This window comes from Sus scrofa, chromosome 16 (assembly GCF_000003025.6).
Source record: "Sus scrofa isolate TJ Tabasco breed Duroc chromosome 16, Sscrofa11.1, whole genome shotgun sequence".
NCBI classification, from domain to species: domain Eukaryota; kingdom Metazoa; phylum Chordata; class Mammalia; order Artiodactyla; family Suidae; genus Sus; species Sus scrofa.
The window spans coordinates 6204795-6214826 of NC_010458.4; the positions used below are offsets into that span (position 1 = coordinate 6204795).

The 10032-nt window shown below is 42.5% G+C and overlaps 1 long non-coding RNA gene across 2 annotated transcripts in view; it reads left to right on the top strand.

The window, feature by feature from the left end:
• LOC102167708 overlaps window positions 1–9327 on the top strand; it is a 43680-nt gene extending 34353 nt beyond the window's left edge. For both annotated transcript variants that reach the window (XR_308345.3, XR_002339623.1), the window contains 2 exons: window positions 2014–2116; window positions 9012–9327. This is a non-coding gene — a long non-coding RNA (uncharacterized LOC102167708). The remainder of the gene's footprint in view (window positions 1–2013; window positions 2117–9011) is intronic.

The following is a 10032-nucleotide window of genomic DNA, read 5'->3' on the forward strand; positions in this document are numbered from 1 at the left end:
GTCAGTACGCCTGGGTCCTTTTTTCTTTCACATCGTCATTTACCATCTTCCTTACTTCCTGTCAAGCCAGCTCCTCTTTCGCAGCCATTTGGTGCTGTTACTTCCTCTCCCTTTGTCCTGGATCCCAAAAGCATCCTTGTTTATCTGAAATGACATGGTAACACCTAAAAGGAATAAAGTGATCAAAAGTCCTTCCCATCCTTTCTTCATTTTGGGGTTGGGGATAAGAGGGGGGAAAAAGTGAACAGGAAATGGACTGAGATTAGAGCCGATAGCTGGGGGAACAGTTCTCATAAATATTGAGTTAAGGATAAATTTCCAAAGACACTCATTTTCATGAAACTGCCAAAAGCTGAACCTGAATGGGACCACTTTAGGAAAACATGAGAGCAGTCTAGAATGGACATCTACCATTTTCCACCTCTGTGCTAGCTTCTGGGAATACAGAGGGGTGCCCAGTGGTCAACTCCGTGGTAAATATTTATCAGCTCACTACTGATCCAGAATTTTAGGACCAGGCATGCATGTAACTATCATAATTTTTATAACAGAGGAGCTTATACAGTTCTTGACAGAAATAAGAATGGAGCAATTAATTTTGGCTGAGGGGCTTGTGGGAGGGGTCCAGGAGCAGTTTACCCTTGAGTTGGGTCTTGGAGGGTGAGTATATCCAGGAAAATGGAAACGGGCACCCCGGGCAGAAAGAGACATGGAGTGTGGATTACTCAGAGGATTGACAGGCTGTGTTTGAGCAACTGTCTGGCTATAGGATAAGCAGGGCATGAGGTTGTGTTAGGAAGCATTCTGCAGAGAAACAGAACCATAGGATGTATGTGTGTATATTGTATACAGGTGTTACAATTCTTCAACCCTTTTTCCCTCAAAGGGAAGAATTCAAATGAGAGACATAGAGCAGTTTCAAGCAACAGACATTTTATTTAGCAAAGCAAGCTAAATGTGGCTCCCAAAGAGAAGAGAGAGGGCTGTCTAGCTGGAAACCAGAAGCAACCCAGAAGTGAGGAGATGGCTGTTTTTCAGAGTAGTGGAAAGTCCTTCCCTGTGTCCTGCATCATTTGATTGACAAGGTGATTGACAGCTTTAGGTTATATAACTTTTCTCCTTGTGCCCAAGCACTTACCATAAGCACCCAAATGAAACCGATAGAGTGAAGTGGGGGGGGGGGGGAGGGCAAAAGCCACAAAGATAATTATTATAAATATGGTATAATAAACCCAGTTGATTCTGGGTCACCTCTTAAGTCTTAGTGTGCCTGTCCCAACCAGTGTTGGCAGTTTGGAAAGCTGAGTTGTGTTTTTGACATTCTACTTAAGACTGATAAGGCTGGGAACATAGTGATCCTTGGACACAAAAGGGAAGATCCCTGGGCCTGTTCTGCTCAGTGTCAAGGCGGGGGATGAAAGAGAAAGATGACTCTGGCCAGGATATGTCTGTCTGTCTGTCTGTCTATATCTATCTATCTAGATAATCTTACAAGGTATCTTATATATCTTATATCCTATATACCTTATATATCTTATAAGCAATTGACTCATGCAATTATGGAAGCTTCAAGGTCTCAAGACCTCCAGGAGGTAAGCAAGAGACCCAGGAGAGCCAATGATGTCATTCTAGTTCAAGTCTGAAGCCCTGAAAACCAGAAGAACTGATACTGAAGATCCAGTCCAAATGCTAACAATCTCAATAGTGCTTCGATTCTAAACCAAAGGCAGGGAAAACTAATGTCCCAGCGTGAAGGCTGTCAGGTGGGAGAAATTCCTTCTCGTTCAGGTGCTATTCAGGGGAACTTTCATCCCATTCAGGCCTTGAGTGGATTGGCTAAGGCCCACCCACCTTAAGGAGGGCAATGTGCTTTAGTCAGTCTACTGATTTAAATATTAAACTCATCCCAAACTCCCAGAAATATTCAAAACAATGTTTGATCAAATATCTAGGCACCCCATGGCCCAACAATTTGACGCATAAAATTAAAATCGTTGTTTTTTCTCCTGATAGAATGTAGAAGGCGGACAGTTGACTCCAGGCTCGATGTACTCAGCCCCATTTGGACAGGAAGTCTAAAAATGCCTATGAGCTGCTGTCAACCAAACCCACATAGGTCAGTGAAGATGCCTCAAGTGGCCATGACTTCCACTGAGAATTCAAAACTGTTTTGTAAGAATGCGGTCTTTGGGAGCTTAGTGTCAACCTACGCTATCTGGTAATATTTGTAGAACTAAACTTGTAGAACTAAAATTATGTGGGAACAAAGCACTGACAATCTGCGGGGCTATTTTCATGTCGTAAGTGTTGACTTGTAGAGCTGTTCTTAGAATCCTACACCCACCCCTTCCCACAGATATCCATGCTTTTTTGCTAAATTCTGCACAACCAGTTAAACTAAAATATTTCCTCTTTCTCACTCTAGACTGTGATGAGCTTGAGCTCTTGGAATTTAATAATGGACAGTGGTTTATTTAGTTGAAAAAGTAAGGCAGCTGCTAGTTCATTCTATACTGTAAAATGAATAATGGCCACATTCCTCATTCAGGCTGTGTCCTTTGAGCTGTAGGCATTTAGCAATGATGAGGATGATGGCAATTATAATAATAGCCAACCTGTATCAATTATTGATGGAACCAAGTAACTTTATATTAATTAAATTATTGTCCTCATTTTATGGGTGTATAAACTGAGACTTAATGGATTTTAAACCTTGTTCAAGCTCATACATTTAGTTTTTTTTCTTCCACTTTTGTTGAGATACATTTGGCTTACAGAACTGCGTAAGTTTAAGGGGGTATAGCATGATGATTTGATTTATATTATGAAATGATTATTGAGATAAGTTTATCAAAGAAACAAGTTTTTTCCTTGTAAGCGTACACATCTGCTTTGCTGTTAAGATGCTAGACTGTTTTTATTTACTTTTGTTAATGTTGATAGTGAACCTGAATGAGCTCCAACTCAAGTTCTAGCTCAAGATGGATTTCTTTATATCTACACTGTCCATTGCACCTATAGGGACTAAATTAGTCAACTATTACTTGAGAAAATTTCAAAATAACTTCTCTCTGTAGGAAAAGAGGAGGGCAATTTCTTGAGGACTTGGTGGATGATCATGAATGGAGACGATTTCTGGAGGGGTCGGGAGCTGGATCATTCATTTAGCAAATTATTTCTACATTTCCGTGTAGAAAAAAATAGGTACAATCTTAAAAGGGTAGAGAAACAGATTAGAACAGAGAAAGGGTCAGAGACCAGCTCATTGTTTCGTCCTGCCAGTAAGCTGATGGAATCCATGGAGCTTCGGTCTGCTTTGAATCATTTGCATTTCCCTCACCTGATTACAGCCCTGGGTGTTGGACCCAGTGAAAACCCCCTCATTACAAGCTGAGGCTATCATTTCGTTATATTGCGATAAGACAACCTCACAGATGGTGGAAGCAAAACCTCCACCCTGGAGGAAGCTGGGGGTCATAACATCCTGCAGGCCAGGCTCCAGGGTCCATCGGTGCCCCTCGGGCTCCCAGGTGCACCCCGTGTGCTGAGGGTACAAAGGTCTCCTGTCAGTCACCTGCATCTGTTCATAACAGTTCCCAAAATATTTTTTTTTAGGGCCACATCTGCGGCATATGGAAGTTCCCAGGCTAGGGGTCGTATTGGAGCTGCAACACAGCCACAGCAACGCCAGATCCCAGCCATGTCTGCGACCTACATCACAACTCACGGCAATGCTGGTTCTTTAACCCACTGAGAGAGGCCAGGGATCGAACCTGCAACCTCATGGATACTTGTCGGGTCGGGTGCATTAACCACTGATCGACAATGGGAACTCCCCCAAAACATTTTTTAAGGACAAAGAAATTAAAACACACTGGACTGACTTAGGAGAAACAAATATTCTGGTTGAATATGATGATTTTTTGAATGTGTGTTCAGCACAAATGGACACAGCACCGAATGGAAAAATAATGTTATTCCCCTGAGACTATTGGGAGGAGAATGTTAAGGAAGAGTAATTGGGATATATAGAACCAACTGGAATATATAGACTAAGGCTCATACAACTGCCAGGTGCTCACTAAGAGGTCCTCATATTGATTCCTTCACTGACTCTTGCAACCAGTAGTTATTAATCAACTATAAATACCAGATACCCTGCTCACCTCTGGGGAGACAATTCAGAAGGTTTAATCTCTGGCTTCATGGAGCTTATTGTAGTAGGGAGGATAAGGGAGAGTAAACAAATTTGTTTACAGCAACCTACAAATCATTTTGTTGACAGCTCTCCAGGAGAAACGTAGCAAGACATTACGGAGCCATAGGTTAGTGCCAGAAGCAACCTTATGGAGACTAGAGTTTCTGGAAGATCTCTCCAAGGAAGTTACATGTAAATCCATGTCTGAAAAATGAGTCGAGATTAGATAGGAAAAAGGCAGTGGGCAGAGGGATGGGTGGGACTGTCCAGGTGGAAGGAACACCCTGGTACTTAATTTTCATGGCATTGGCTGGAAGTGTTCTAGTCTGTTATGCTATGCTATGCTATCCTATCCATTTTGCATTTTAGGGTCACACCTGCGGCACATGGAAGTTCCCAGGCTAGGGGTTGAATCAGAGCTACAGCTGCCAGCCTATGCCACAGCCACAGCAACATGGAATCTGAGCTGTGTCTGTGACTTACACCACAGCTCATGGCAATGCCAGATCCTTAACCCACTGAGCAAGGCCAGGGATCGAACCCAAATCCTCATGGATATTAGTTGGATTGGTTTTCACTGCACCACAATGGGAATTTCTGCTGGAAGTTATTTATTTACCTCACAGAGGTGCAATCCTTTATTGCACCTCTGTGGGGTAAATATTATTCCCAGTTGAAGAAATAAAAGGCCCAGAGAAACTGAATGACAGTAAGTAAAAGAATTGGAACCAGGATTTAAACCCACAGGGTACTTAAAATATTTAAAAGGGAGCAAGAAGAGTTCCTGCTGTGGAGAAGTGGCTTAAGAATCTGACTGCAGCCACTTGGGTGGCTGCTGAGGCGTGGGTTTGAATCCCACCTTGGCACAGTGGGTTAAAAGGTGTTGGCACAGCTGTAGCATAGGTTGCTGCTGTGGCTCAGATTTGATTCCTGGCCTGGGAACGTCCATGTTGAGGTCATATAAAATAAATTATAATACATTTTACCTTCAAAAAATAGGAGGGAGAAAAATAGACAAGAAAGAGTAGGAGATAGTGGGAATCCTTAATCTCAACCAGCAGTGTTAGCGTTCTTTTCTCAGGCTCCAGGCCTGGACTCAGTCCATCTTTTGCAAGAGTCTGGATTCCAGTAGCTGATGCCAAAAGAGAGACGTCCAGGCTTTTCTAAACCACCGTCTTAGTGGGTTTGAGCTGCCATAGCAGAATACCATAACAGAAATTGGGTGGCTTAAATACAGAAATTTATTTCTCACAATTCCTCTTTTTTAATTTTTAATTTTTGTCTTTTGGCCACCCCTGTGGCATGTGGAGATTCCCAGGTCAGGGATTGACAGCTCTAGCCAGCAGTGACAACATCAGATCCTGAACCTGCTGAGCCACCAGGGAACTCCTTTTTTTTCACAGTTTGGAAGGCTGGGAATTTTGAGGTCAGGTTGCCAGATTGGTTGAGAACCCTCTTCTGGTCTGGAGATGGCTGTCCTCTTGCTGTTTACTCTAGCAGCAAAGTGCAGAGAGAAAAGCCAGCTCTCTCATGTCTCTCATCATAAAAGTATTAATCTTATAAAGAAGGCTCTACCCTCATGACATAATTACCTCCCAAAAGTCCCCCTCCCCAAAAGCCATCGCACTGGGGAATAGAGTTTCAACATAGGAATTTCAGGAGAAAAACCACCCATCTCAAATTCCTGCTCTCCAGTGCTGACTCCTGCCTTCCAGGTGCTGATTCTACAGCAGTCCTTTTGCAATCTTTTTCCCCTTTTAAGATTGGCTTTGATGACTATCAAGTTTCAGGGCTAAGAGATAAGTTGTGGAGATGGTTCGTGGTTGTGGAGGAAGTGGGTGGGAGTCCCACCGCACAGATGATGCATCTGAGTCAGGGACGGATGGAAATTGAAACCTATCTCAGCCCTCTAACTCCTAGATGAACAGGCTTCTGTTAAGTGGTTTCTTACTGAGGCATCCACTTACCACGAAATGATTCTTGCTTTTTAAGAATTTTATTGGAGTATAATTGACTAGCGATGTTGTATTTGTTTCAGGTGTACAGCAAGGTGAATCAGTTTCCCATATGCATAGATCCATTCTTTTTTCCCGTATGTTTATTACAAAGTATTGAGTAGATTTCCCTGTGTTGTACAGAAGGTTCTTGTTAATTATCTTTTTTGTACAGTAGTGTGTGTATGTTGTTCCCATCCTCCTAATTCCTACCCCCCCTCCATGATTTCCCCTATGGTAACTCTAAGTTTGGTTTTGAAATCTGAAATCTGTGAGTTCGTTTCTATTTTGTAAATAAGTTCATTTGCGTCATTTTAAAAATGCCACACTTGTGGCATACGGAAGTTCTCTGGCTAGGGGTCAAATCAGGGCTGCGGCTGCCAGCCTATGCCATAGCCACAGCAACACTGGATCTGAGCTGCATCTGCAACCTATGCTTCAGCTTATGGCAATGCCAGATCCTTAGCCCAATGAGCAAGGTCAGGGATCGAACCCACATCCTCACAGAGACAAAGTTGTGTTCTTAACCTGCTGAACCACAATGGGAACTCCTATTTTTATCATTTTTATTAGATTCCACATATGTGACATCATATGACATTTGTCTTTCTCTGCCTGACCTTCTTAGTATGATCATTTCTAGGTCCATCCATGTTGCTGCAAGTGGCATTATTTCATTCTTTTTTATGGCTGAGTAATACTCCATTTTATATATGTATCACATCATCTTTATCCAGTCCTCTGTTGATGGACGTTTAGGTTGCTTCCATAGCTTGGCTATTGTAAATAGTGCTGCAATGAATATTGGCGTGCATTTATCTTTTCAAATTATGGTTTCTCTGGGCATATGTCCAGGCATGGGATTTCTGGAAAATGAGACTTATCTGAAACTGTTCATCAATTCAGGGCTCTTAAAGAGCTTCGTTTTTCCTGAACGATTCATTTCCTATTTGCTAGAGCAAGGGCTGGTTGAACAGAAACATCTTGTCCAACTGATAAAGGGGCTCCAAGGAGGCTCCAACCCAACAAGACACATTGGTGGGCTGGGCCTCCCATCATTTACCCAGAAAATCTTCACCCCTATTCAGTTTGGAATGATGAGGTCCAAGAGGAAATTCTAAAAAGTGATGTTGCTCTTGGCTATGTGTGAGCGATGATATTCTCATTCAAACTGATTCCTAAGTTTTTGGTTTACCAGTGCTTGCTTTATTCATTTATTTATTTATTTATTTTTTAGGGCCGTACCCATGGCATTTGGAAGTTCCCAGGGTAGGGGTCGAATTGGAGCTGCAGCTGCTGGCCTACGCCACAGCCACAGCAACCCAGGATCTGAGCCACATCTGCGAACTACACCACAGCTCACAGTAATGCTAGATATCCGACCCACTGATGCTAGTCGGATTCGTTTCCACTGTACCACAACGGGAACTCCTACCACGGCTTTTTAGAATCTGGTGAAACTATAGACTCTTTTCCCAGAGAAAGTTGCCCCATACAATATTTTGTGTATAATTTGGGGGGGGGGGGCTGTAGTCCCATGGCCCAGAGGTTGAGCATATTTGAGTTATATGTTGCAATGAATAAGGATGCCAGGAAAAATTCATGACTGTCTCTCAAAAGTGTCTTCGTTGACAGTGAAAAGTCCAATTTGGAATAAGTCGTGGGGAAAATAATTGATCAATCAACCTCCAGGGATCAATCAGACTTGGTTGATCTTCTTGTTATGCTGAATTTGGAGGCTGTAGTTATGTCTTATGGGGAAAGGTGATGCCTGAAATGATATTCTTTGATATAATGCTCACTTTTTAAACAAGGTAGTGGTCTGTCTCCAGAGAATTGCAGAAGGAGACAGCCTGGAATGGGGTGCTGATTTACCTCACTTCTGAGAACGGCAGTTAGACATTTAAAAATTTACAACGTGTGCATTTAAAAACTGAAAATGAAATAGGATGTCTAGAAAGGGGGGAAATTAATGTGATATCATGTAAGACTTTTTAAAAAAATTACTCATGAATTTTATTACATTTATAGTTGTACAACAGTCATCACAACCAAATTTTATAGCATTTCCATCCCAAGATACCATGTAAGACTTATGACAACTATATGTAAAAGCAACAAATAATAAAATTTTGATCCCCACAAATGTGAACTGGGAACTCAAGAACGACCTTGGCAGTTGTCAGCCTCAGCGATCTACGTATCCTTTGCTTTGTTTTGCGTGCACTGCATTGAGAAAAATCATGACTGATCCGGCTCAATAATGGCAAATTATAAACCTTTTAGAAACACCTCATCTTGCTGTCTCAGCATACTCCCCAGTTAAACTTCATCCAGAAATTCAGAAGAGGAGTAGCAGGAAGTGTTTGTTGCAAAGTTGAAGCCCTAAGAATATTTTCTGGGTTTGGTTTTCATTCACTCAGGACTGCAGAACTGCCCCTTTGACCATGAGTAGAATATGTGCCTGGGGCTTGTGGAGGTTCCAGTGGGGGAGCTGCTGTAGGGAGGACTCCTGTGAACAGATGGGACTTCTACTTTTTAACCGTTTTAGCCATTTCAGATGTGTACAATTCAAGGGCATTAAGTAAATTCACAGTGTTGTGCAACCGTTCCTCCTTATGCCCTACTTTGGTTTTAAAAGTCATTTCTAAGAGTCTGTGACTTGTCACATTGAAAAGGATGCATGTATATATTAATCATGACTTTAAAGTCACCATTCGCATAATTGCCTAAGTACTAATACCTTAGTGTACATCAGTGCTAACGGTGGTTAGTCTCTTTAATTTAAGCTTGATTTTTTTTTTTTTTCCCTTCTTTAGGGTTAGGATTCTTCTGGCTTGTCCTTTCCTGGAGGTATTTCCAGAAGATTCAGGACCCTGTGGGATGCTGAGAATTGGAACTTCCTGTGTGACCTGATCCCTATTTAGTGTTCTAGACTTTAATTAGCTACCTACCCTAATTTCTTTAGTTAGTATCTTAGCATTCCCTGAGCCAATCCTAATGACCTAAAATCTCATCAACTTCTCTCTGAGGAAAACCAGAACATTCAGTCCTATTATGTCCCCTCCCCCCTCCCTTTTTTTTCAGAACAGAAAAAAATGGAGAAAGAATCAACTACATTTTTTCATCTATGCACACAATTATATTTTTTTCTGGGTCAGAGCTCAGATCTGAGCTGCAGTTGTGACCTAAGCTGCAGCTGTGGCAACTCTGGATCCTTAACCCACTGTGAGGGCAGGGGATCGAACCTGTGTCCCAACACTCCCAAGATGCCACCAATCCTGTTGCACCACAGCAGGAACTCTAAGAAACTATAATTACTGATTAAAAGGTCCTGTTTTGGAGTTCCCGTCGTGGCGCAGTGGTTAACGAATCCGACTAGGAGCCATGAGGCTGTGGGTTCGGTCCCTGCCCTTGCTCAGTGGGTTAACAATCCGGTGTTGCTGTGAGCTGTGGTGTAGGTTGCAGATGCGGCTCAGATCCCGCGTTGCTGTGGCTCTGGCGTAGGCTGGCGGCTACAGCTCCGATTCGACCCCTAGCCTGGGAACCTCCATATGCCGCGGGAGCAGCCCAAAGAAATAGCAAAAAGACAAAAAAAAAAAAAAAAAAAAAAAAAAAGTTCTGTTTTACTGGAATGATCCTCAGAAGACCCTAGGAGGAAAATACTGTTGTCACCTCCTTTGTAAAGAAGATGAGATGGAAACACAGAGAGGTTAAGTAACCTGCTCCAGGTCACACAGCTAGGCAAGTGCAGAGCTGGAACACAGATCCAGGCAGCCAGCACACACCTAACCACTGGGTCACAGTGTCCTCATATTAAGAACTGCTTCTCCTGTGATA